This window comes from Helianthus annuus, chromosome 16, assembly GCF_002127325.2.
Source record: "Helianthus annuus cultivar XRQ/B chromosome 16, HanXRQr2.0-SUNRISE, whole genome shotgun sequence".
NCBI lineage: Eukaryota > Viridiplantae > Streptophyta > Magnoliopsida > Asterales > Asteraceae > Helianthus > Helianthus annuus.
The window spans coordinates 178715318-178726070 of NC_035448.2; the positions used below are offsets into that span (position 1 = coordinate 178715318).

Here is a 10753-nt window from a genome sequence, read left to right on the forward strand (position 1 = left end):
CTATGCAGCACGGGGCCGTGTTGAGTGGACACGGCCCGTGCCGAACTTGCTGTAATGAAGAATTTTGTCGGGAAGCTCTGTTTTTGTGCATGGGGTAATGTTTCTCGTTTCCTTTGTCATCCTTCACCATCCCGAGTGTGTTTTATTCCTGAAAATTAAGCTAAACTAAGGATAGTTCCGCGGAATGCCTCCGTGGTGCGCCACGTTTATAAGGGTCCTTGGCTAGACCCAAAGTCTGGTCACATGTTATCCGAGCGGGACGTTTTGCATCCCATGTTGCACCGTCGGAGAGCATCATCCAAACTTGAATCAATGACCTTCATGTAGTTGACCGGGTCATCGTCCTCTACTCTCTTTCCAACCCCAAACTTCACTTCCTTATCCCTAAACTTCAATGTAAGTGTCCCGTTATTCATGTCTACCACTGCTTGTGCAGTGGCTAGAAATGGCCTCCCTAGTATGAGGGGGGCTTCGGTGTCCTCTTCCATATCTAGTATGACAAAGGCGGCCGGGTAGACGAAATTGTCGACTTTGACCAATAGATTTTCAGCGACACCTTGCGGGTATTTGACGGATCTGTCGGAAAGTTGTATACTCATCTTGGTAGGGCTTGTTTTCCCTAGGCCGAGTCGTTTGAACATTGATGCAGGCATGAGGTTAATGCTAGCCCCAAGGTCGGCTAGTGCATTACGAACGGGGGATTCCCCGATCGAGCAAGGAATCGTGAAGCTTCCAGGATCAATCTTCTTTTGTGGGAGTTTGTTGAGTACAAGGGCGGAGCATTCTTCGCCTAAGTTAACTAATTGCAATGATTCAATTTTCCTTTTATGAGTGAGGAAGTCCCTCATGAATTTTGAGTATTTAGGCATTCGAGTTAGGACTTAGATAAATGGAATATTAACATGCAATTGTTTTAGTAAATTTTCGAATTTTGCGAATTGCTCATTGGTCTTTTGGCGAATTAACCTACCGGGGTATGGGACTTGAGGAATCTTAGTGGGCTCTTGAACCGGTGGGGAAACCCTTTCTTGCTGTTGCATAGGTGGAGCCGCGGGTTAGCTTCCTTCCGTCGGTGCAGGGGGGGTTTCTTCGGAGCCTACAGTACGGTTTCTCAAAGATATGAGATGTACTTGTGCCTTTAGGTTGGTTTCGGTATTGCTTGGTAACGCGCCTTGTGGCCTCTCGGAGAAATTTTTAGCTATTTGATTTAATTGTTTTTCAATGTTTTGTATACTAGCTTGTTGATTTCTATAATTCGATTCCAATTGTTGAAATTGATCCAAGTTTTTCTTTTCAGTGTCGGAGATTAGGCGAGACACAGTGTCTTTAAGCCTTTCTCTTTCACTTTGTTGCTGAGGGAAACTTTGTGACTCATTTCTTGGTTGTTGAAAGTTTGTTCATGGGTTTAGGTTTTGTTGGTTACTACTATTGCCGGGTTCTCTCCAACCAAGGTTAGGGTGGTTACGCCATCCTTGGTTGTAGGTCCCCGTTGGAGGACCCGACGGCCTAGGTCTGTTGTCAATGTAGTTTACCGATTTTGGTTGATCATCTGTTTCTTTCATACAACTCCAATTTTCATGCGGCCCACCACACCCTTCACAAGCCATAACCGAGACCGTTTTTGTCATTTCTAACTTTTTGATTTTTGAAGAAAGTGCCTCGATTTGGGCTTGTAAAGAAGTGCTTTCATCAACCTTATGGGCGCCCGGGGCAATAGATTTATTGCCTCGGTGGGTGTGCCACTGAAAATTGGTTTGAGCAATTTCCTCAATTTGATTGTATATTTCATGTGGGCGTCAATTACCTATAAGTCCCCCGGAGCTAGAGTCAAGTGTTTGTCTTGTGTGTGGCAACAACCCATTGTAGAAAGTGGATACTTGTTGCCATACTGCAAGACCGTAATGAGGACACTTTCGCAATAGCTCCTTGAACCTTTCCCAAGTTTCATATAAGGATTCCCCATCCTCTTGTGAATATGTATTAATTTCAGTCATTAATTTAGCCGTTTTAGCGGGAGGGAAATACTTATATAGAAACTTCTGGGCTAGTTCATCCCAGGTGTTTACCGAGCCAACTGGGAGGGCATTGAGCCAAGCCTTTGCTCGGTCCTTTAGTGAAAATGTAAACATTTGAAGGCGGATGGCGTCGTTCGATGCTTCATTGATCCGAAAGGTATCACATATTTCTAAGAAATTAGTAATATGTAGATGGGGATCCTCGTCCGCAAGCCCATGGAAGGTTGCGGAGTTTTGAAGCGTTTGTATCAAATGTGGCCGAAGTTCGAAGTTGTTAGCTTCGACATTTGGTGCATTGATAGCGGCGCCGAGATTACCTAGGGTGGGTCGTAGGTAATCCGTGAGGGTACGTTGATCCGCCATTGGAAGTGGGTCCCCCGAGACTTTCTCTTGGTTTTTAGCTTTGAGGCTTTTTCTGAGAAAGCGTTCGGGTTCTTCTAGAGGTTCTTTTATGTCTCTACTAGAACTGGAGCTCATACACTATGTAGAAAGTTCAGATGTGGCGCCTGGGTTCCAAGTCCTGCAGTAAAAACAGAAAAGAATGTTTGTAAGACCCTAATACGTATTTGACTAAAAGTCGCAGCGGAAGTTCAAGCCATAAACTTTCTTTCATTATAAACACCTTAACTTAATTAAAAATTAACTTTAACATAACTCTTTCACATAAATCCATCAATCGACTTATTTACTAAGTAAAAACATAGCTTATGTTTACTACATTATATACATCAACGTTCCCGTACAATCTCACTAGTGACTCGATCCTCGATCTCTATTCCTTGATGATCCTCATGACTCGTGATTCGTACAACCTGCACTCACCACATACATTCATCACATTAGTATACAATACATAAACAAGACTCTATACATGTACACTTTCCATTCAGCTTTCTCTCTAACTTTAAGCATATCATTAGCGTTGTTTTGGTCAAAAATCACACAAGGATAATGTAACCAAACTTTATGTAAATGGGGTATGATGCTTGGTTGATTATAAAAGTAAAGGATCACTTTCGTGATAGAGATGCAAAGACACAATGATTTATACGAGGAAAAAGCCCTTGATCAATATATGATCTCCGGCATAAAAAACCTCGGGTGATGGCAACTACCGATCACCAAACTTCAATATAAGAACAAAATGGTTACAACTTCGGATGATAATGAGCTGAGTACAAGGATCACTATTGTTTCGAGTGTCTAAGTGTGTGAGAGTTGCGTTGTATGTCGTGTGTTCTTCCAAATGAGGAAGAGTGGTATTTATACAAGTGTAGGTGACCTATTTTAGGTAAAAAGACTAATAATCAGCTCATTACCCCTTTAGAGATAAAAGTAAATCTAGCCTAAATTATCGCCCTTAAATCATGCCAAGTTTCCATATCCTTCACAACGTCCATCTCCGATTAAGCACATGCCATAGTTGTGAAGACGTGTCCTTTAATTGTGATGCTAAGAGCGGATCCTGCTAGTCATTCCTGCAAAACAACATTAAATTCAACGAAAGCAACTGTTAGCATGAGGATCCTATGATGGTCCGTGATCCTGATCCTGGGAGTCTGCTGAGGATCACTATCTGCCAAAGAAACAAGGATCACTGGTTAGGATCACGTGTAAGGATCATGTATAATAAAAATCCAGCCCTAACAATTGCCCCCAAAATAAAAGGAGTTTATTGTAAATTAATGAGTTATATTTTGCTCTGATCTTATCTTCAACGGACTACTCGGATAACTAGCCGTTATCAGCGAACTAGCCGTTGTGATCATTACGTCATAGATGTGACAATCCCTGCAAATCATGATTATAAATAGGAGATAGGGTTGGGATCACTCTGCATTTAAATTCAGGATATACTCCCTTTATAATCTCCACCGAAGATTGACCAGGTATTCTCTTCTTCTCTCTTTCCTTTCTTCCTTCTCTTGCTCTGTTTTTTCTGCTTTTACTCTGTTTCTGTTCCACCACGAGTATGTTGCTTCGAAATCCTCCACATAAGGATTCCAAGAAGAGCAGTCCCCTAAAAAGCCAAGGGATCATCAAGGACTCTCCTACGGAGAGATGTTGCTTTACTGATGCTCATGTAGACAGGATTCGTCATTGCTTTCCGGCGAATGCTGTTTTCAAATCCTTCACACCTACTGCTTTGAGCGACTTTGTTTCAGACGTCTGGGTGGCCTTTCCTGCTACTCCGTGCACCATAGGGTATTCGTATCCTTTTCCAGCCTTCACCCAATCCTTCTTTTCTTTAACCGGCATATCTTATATCCAAGCTATGCCGATGATCTGGAGGGTCCTGTATACCTTCGAGAGGATCATCGAGCAGAAGGGAATTGATTTGGGGATGGCAGAGTTGGCCGCACTTTATGATCTTACCACGTTCGGTTCTTGCCGATATCTGCTAAAACGGAAAGCTGGGGAGGATCACCCTGTCTTCAAGGTTACTAAGAATGACACAAACTGGAAGCGTCGCTTTTTCTTTGTTAGAAGGGATACCATCCCAGATGGGAAGGATCTGCCCAAGGAATGGGCCACTCATGGTAGGGTAGAGGATCCTGGAAGGATCACTATCAGACTTGTCTCATACGATGAGGATCACTAACGTCTTTTTTATTTTTTGTGCAGCTATATCCATTGCTTATCTTAAGTTAACCCCTGCTGCAAGAGAAAGAGTCTTAGCTTTTAAAAAGCTTAATCCTGAGGTCAGAAGTTTCCAAGTCACCGTCCAAGATTCACAGGAAGTATCCTCCGCATCTGCCACTATGTCAAGTAAGTATCCTTGTAAAAAGTAAGTTATATGTGAGATTGTTTGATTAATAAGGGAACTTATCTTGTTTCTGATTGTGTAGGCGCTGGAAAGTCTGCCAAATCTGCCAAGTCTGCTTCCAAGTTTGGGATAAGTGATCTTGCCAACGTCAAGTCTTCGAGGAGGAAGACTTCTGCTGCCAGTCCCTCTACTTCAGCCCTTAAAGCACCCATTCGGGGTAAGGGAAAAAAGAGAAAGACTTCTGAAGATCTCCAGGGATTTCCTCTGCTTCGCCAACAGTTTCTCGACTATGTTAATGAGGTAAGGATCACTGCCCCTGTTGGTTATCCTTCTTAAGTATCCTGCTTGAATATCCTGCTTCCTTTTGGATCGCCTGATCCTGAATCTTCCTTATACCTCTTCTGCAGAAACTTGCTGAGATCGAGACCTATCTTGGCCATGTCGAGGATCAAGAAAGCCAAATTGCCGATCTTCAACAAATGGGCGTATTGAAGGATCTCAAGATAGCAGATCTTGAGAAGGAACTCCGGGCTACGAAGGATGAGGCTGCTCAAAGATTGATTGATATGGATAGCGAGAAGCAGGAGATCATCCAGGATGCCAAGGTCTCTGCGGCAATTGCCATGTACAAGATACAACTTCAGATGGCTGCGGAGGCTCAGGATCCTTCCTTCGATAAGAGCACATGGGATGTTGAAGATTGGAAGGCAAGGCTGGCGGAACTGGAAGACGAGGATGAAGCTGAGGATATCCCAATGCTGGAGGGTGGTGATGTTGACAAGGATCAGGGCGGAGAAGCTGGTGGTGATGGAGCAGCAAAGGTGTAAGCTGCATGATTGGGCGATGATGGATATTTGTGACTAGGCCGGAGCCCAATTTTTTTTAGTATGGTAGTGGTTTGTGGTAGTGGTATTTGGAACAATTATGGTCTGTAATTTGAACAATAGCTCTTAGGGTTAAGGATCCTGGATCCTTTGGACAATAGGTAGGATTGCAAAAGGTGGAGGGATCCTCTGTTTGGGGGATGAAGCCTTTGTGATCCTGCCGCCTTTAATTTCCTGTACCTGCTAAGACCGCAAAGACAATGGACACCCTTTGCCAACCCATGTGGACGGGCCACGTTTTGCTGGTAGAAATGTGGGTTGGCAATTTTGACAACTTTTGAAGGGTTAATCCTTTCGTTAATAAATAAAATCTTAAACTTTTGTCGCTTATTTTGTGTTATTATCCTTTTTAATTTCAATTGTTTTGACACATGTTTGTTTGAGTAAGAAAAGTTGAGCAAATTATGTTTAAGAAATTTAGGATATGATCCTGGATCAAATATCCTATAATCGAAAATTTTCAAGGTAGTTTATTTTCAGGATCATAGGTTCAGTTGTCAAAGTGCAAGGGTTGTTTAGTATAATCAAAATAGTCAAGGATCATACCTGAGGATCCAAGTTAGGATCCTAACCTTTGATCAAGATAACCATAAGTGAAATTTTAACGGATAACAAGGATTAAGGATCCTTATTCGTTTAGCTTTGGGAACCTGAAAAATGGAACATAACTTGGGTCTAAGCCAATGTAAAAGATAAATTAGTAGCTGGGGACATGCCCAAAGGATAACGGAGGATGATCCCAAAGGATCACTGGGGACAAGCCCAAAGGATAACTGGGGACAAGCCCAAAGGATAACTGGGGACAAGCCCAAAGGATCGTATGTAAACTGGAGTATGGCCCTTACTGGCGACTATCCACACTTAGTGACATGAAAATGTCAAAACCTTAGCTAACGTGAAAACGTTAGAAACCTTATGAACGGATGTATGGTACGTCTACCATTATACGTAGGATCCTGGGTATAGCCAGTACGATGAGGTTGTCAGCCCCGGAAGTGGGTACTGGTCCCAAAGACGTGAACTATATCATGATCATCGTGCGCTGCTGGCGGAAACTGGGGATAATCCCAAGGATAACTGGGGACAAGCCCAAGGATCTGCGTAGCTTTTGAAGATCTTTGACGATATGCTGTAGATACCTGAACTATCATAACTCAAATGGTTCGTGAGAAGAGGATGAAGGATACATGATCCTTATCCTTTGGTAAAAAGTAAGGAAACGTAAATGTTTTAAGATAAGGACATTACCAGAGTAAGGATCACTGACATCACCGGGATCCTTCGAGGATACTTCAATATAAGGATCAGATGCTTGAAGGATCATGTTCACATAAAGTATCTCTTTAAGTGAACAGCATTCCAGGCTCTTGGTAACAAGTTTCCTTCCATGGTTAGCAATCTGTATGCCCCCTTTCCTGCTTTAGCTTCAATCAAGTAAGGGCCTTCCCACTTTGGTGCTAACTTCCCGTCAGCAGGATTAATAGTGTTTTGGAATGTTTTTCTCAACACCATATCTCCGACTTGGAACTTCCTTATCCTAACATTTTTGTTGTAAGCACCAGCCATTCTTTGTTGGTAGCTTGCCATCCTTATCCTAGCCAGATCCCTGATTTCCTCAATAGTATCCAAATCCTGAGCCAGGATTGTAGCATTTTCTTCAGGATCACGAGTACTTGTTCTAGCAGTTGGGATCACCATCTCTGTTGGGATCACTGCTTCTGCCCCAAATACTAAAGAAAAAGGTGTTTGACCAGTGGCATTCTTGGGAGTTGTTCTATCAGCCCATAGTACATAAGGTAACTCCTCTACCCATTTTCCTTTCTTGGATCCCAGCTTCTTCTTCAGATTGTTGATGATGATCTTGTTGGATGATTCTGCTTGGCCATTGGCTTGTGGATGAACTGGTGTTGATGTTATCATCGTGATTCCCCAACTGTCACAAAAGTTAGTAGTTCTGCTTCCAATGAATTGGGAACCATTATCACATACAATTTCAGAGGGAATGCCAAATCTAGTTATAATGTTTCTTTTGATAAAGGATATAACTTCTTTTTCTCCGACTTGAGCAAAAGCTTCAGCTTCTATCCACTTAGAGAAGTAGTCAGTCATGGCAAGCATAAATACTTTTCCACCAGGTGCTTTAGGGAGCTTGCCAACTATATCCATCCCCCATCTCATGAATGGCCAAGAGGATGGTATGGGGTGTAGCAATTCAGCTGGTTGATGAAGGATATTGCTGTGTCTTTGACAAGGATCACATTTCCTAGCATATTCTACAGCATCCCTTTTCATGGTTGGCCAGTAGTATCCTGTTCTGAGGATCCTTGAGAACAATGCCCTGCCCCCAGTGTGGTTTCCACAATCTCCTTCATGGAAGTCTCTCAATACTTCTTCAATTTCAGGATCCTCAATACATCTTAAATATGGTCCTGCAAGGGATCGTTTATATAGCACATTATTTAAGATTGTAAATTGAGATACCTTGATCCTGAAAGCTCTAGGATTTTCTCCCATCGGAATCTCTCCGTGTTGCAAGTATTTCATGATTGGTGAGACCCATGGTCCTGCATAAGATTGAGCTTCTTCACTAGGGATTACTGCAGTATCCTCTTCTATTTCCATGGCTACTTGATTTTCAATAGCAGGAGCCAGGATATGGATGATAGGGATACTTATGTCTTCTGGAATTTTTAAGGATGATCCTAAGTTGGCCAATGCATCAGCTTCCGTGTTATCCTCCCTTGGTACCTGTGTTAAGCTGAAAGAGACAAAAGAGAGTGCCAATTCTTTGACTATCTCTAAATATTTGGTTAGTTTTTCACCTTTAACAGCATAGGATCCATTAAAGTGATTGGTGATCAATAATGAGTCTACATATACTTTAAGATATTTCACCCCCATATCCTTAGCAATTTGCAAGCCAGCAATTAAGGCTTCATATTCAGCCTCATTGTTAGTTGCTTGGAACTCACAGGCTATGGAGTGGGGTATTATGTCCCCCTGTGGCGATTTTAGTAGTATACCAAGCCATGTGCCTTTAACATTTGAGGATCCATTAGTATGTAGTATCCAAGGATCCTTGGTCTCATCCAGCTGCTGGGCTTCCAACTCGGCTTCCTTTTGTAAATCACTACTGAAATCAGCCACAAAGTCTGCTGATCACTGTTGATCTTGATTATTCCCCATCGGCTAGGGAGCTTCACACATTGATGGTAGGTGGATGGGACTGCCTTCATATCGTGTATCCAGGGCCACAGATGTCTGATCCTCCAGAAATAAAGTTGATCACTTGTGCATTTGCCGGAGGAGCTGGAGCTTTCTCGGGGATCCTCTCAGGATCCTGAGTCTTTTGCTTTTTTCTTCCCAACAACTCTTTTAAATGCCCCTTGCTTAGCAGATATCCAATCTCCTTTCTTAATGCGATGCACTCTTCAGTTAGGTGCCCGAAATCCTCATGGTATGCACACCACTTTGATTTGTCTTTAGTTCCAGTTGGTTTGTCGTTTTTTCTGGGCCATCTGGCTTTTTCTCCTAGATTCTGCATTGCAAGGATTAGTTCATGATTATCAACGGAAAAACAATATTCAGAAATCGGAGGATAATCCTCATCATCCTCTTCTTGGTCAACGGCATGCACGTTCTGGTTGTCATTCCTATTGTAGGATTTGAATCTGTTGTTTTTGAAAGAGGATCCTTGCTTCTCCTGTTTTGAGGATCCTACTTGTCTCTCCTGGATCCTCTTGTCATCCTCTAGCCGGATGAACCTGAGTGACCGAGTTCTCACTTCATCTAGGTTCCTGCACGGTGTCATAACAAGATCATCATAGAATAATGAATCCTTAAGCAGTCCCATTTTGAAGGCTTCAACAGCCGTAGCCATATCCAAGTTGGGAATGTCCAAGGATTCTTTACTGAATTTAGTTATATAATCCCTTAATGATTCATTATGACTTTGAGTTACCCTATATAAATCACTGGTTAATCTTTCAAATTTTCTACTACAAGAGAATTGGTTATTGAATAAATTAACTAAATTAGCAAATGAAGTAATAGAGTAAGGGGGAAGACTTAGCAGCCACTTAAGAGCTGATCCAGTAAGAGTGGATCCAAATCCTTTACATAGGCATGATTCCTTCAGCTTTTCTGGGATAGGATTGATCTCCATCCTCTCCCTGTATTGTGCTATGTGCTCCTCTGGATCCGTTGTACCATCATACAGCTTCATAGTAGGGATATGGAACCTTTTGGGTACCTCTGCATCACAAATTGGTGGTGCAAAGCGAGATACCTTGTGGCTTCCATCTGCAATCTCTGGGATAGGCTTGACTACCCCTGGAACACTTGAGATCATATCTTTTAGCTTCTGCAATTCCCTGGCCATAGCATGATTGACACCTGTATCCTGCATGAATCCATGGTTAGTAGTAAGATGATTATTTAAAGTGTTACCTTCCATTGAGTTTAAGTTAGTGAATCCATATTGCTGGGATTCAGGGATAACGGAGGGACCAGCGGAAGCAATGGTCTGCATTGGAATGAAGTCCCCTTGATGGACATCTAGACTTCCTGTTTGCAAACTTTTTAGGGATCCTGGCATCTGGGAGGATCCTGGTATCTGGGATGATCCTGGAACGAAGGAGGATCCTTGAACCTGGAATGATCCTGGAGCAAAGGAGGATCCTTGACCCTGGGATGATCCTGGAACAAAGTAGGATCCTTGAAACTGCTGTGCTCCCGGATAGGCTCCCGAATTCATGAAGGATCCCATATGCTGGGGATAGGATCCTGCCGGCTGAAAGTGTGAGCCTGATGCCTGAGTCATTGCTGTCGAACCGAGGTGCAATCCTCTTGATTCTCCCTTAATTTGCACGTCTGGAATTGTAACACCTCGAAAAATTTCGTCCAATAATGTCTTGACACGTGTCATAAGGTTCCGTTATGTGAAAACATACTTTAGAGGGACTAAAAGTGACAAACAGTGAAAACTATGGAACGTAAGGGTCCAAAGTGTCAACAATGGATAAATAGACTCTATGATAACCCTACATAATGTTTATAACCTTAAACGGATGGTTCATGGATCATAC

General features: G+C 42.6%; 1 non-coding gene across 1 annotated transcript; it reads left to right on the forward strand.

Moving 5' to 3' along the window:
* The first annotated feature begins 1893 nt into the window (after nt 1–1893).
* LOC118488598 lies at nt 1894–2000 on the forward strand. Its single transcript, XR_004885142.1, has one exon. It is a non-coding gene; the product is annotated as a small nucleolar RNA R71 (small nucleolar RNA).
* The last annotated feature ends 8753 nt before the right edge of the window (nt 2001–10753 follow it).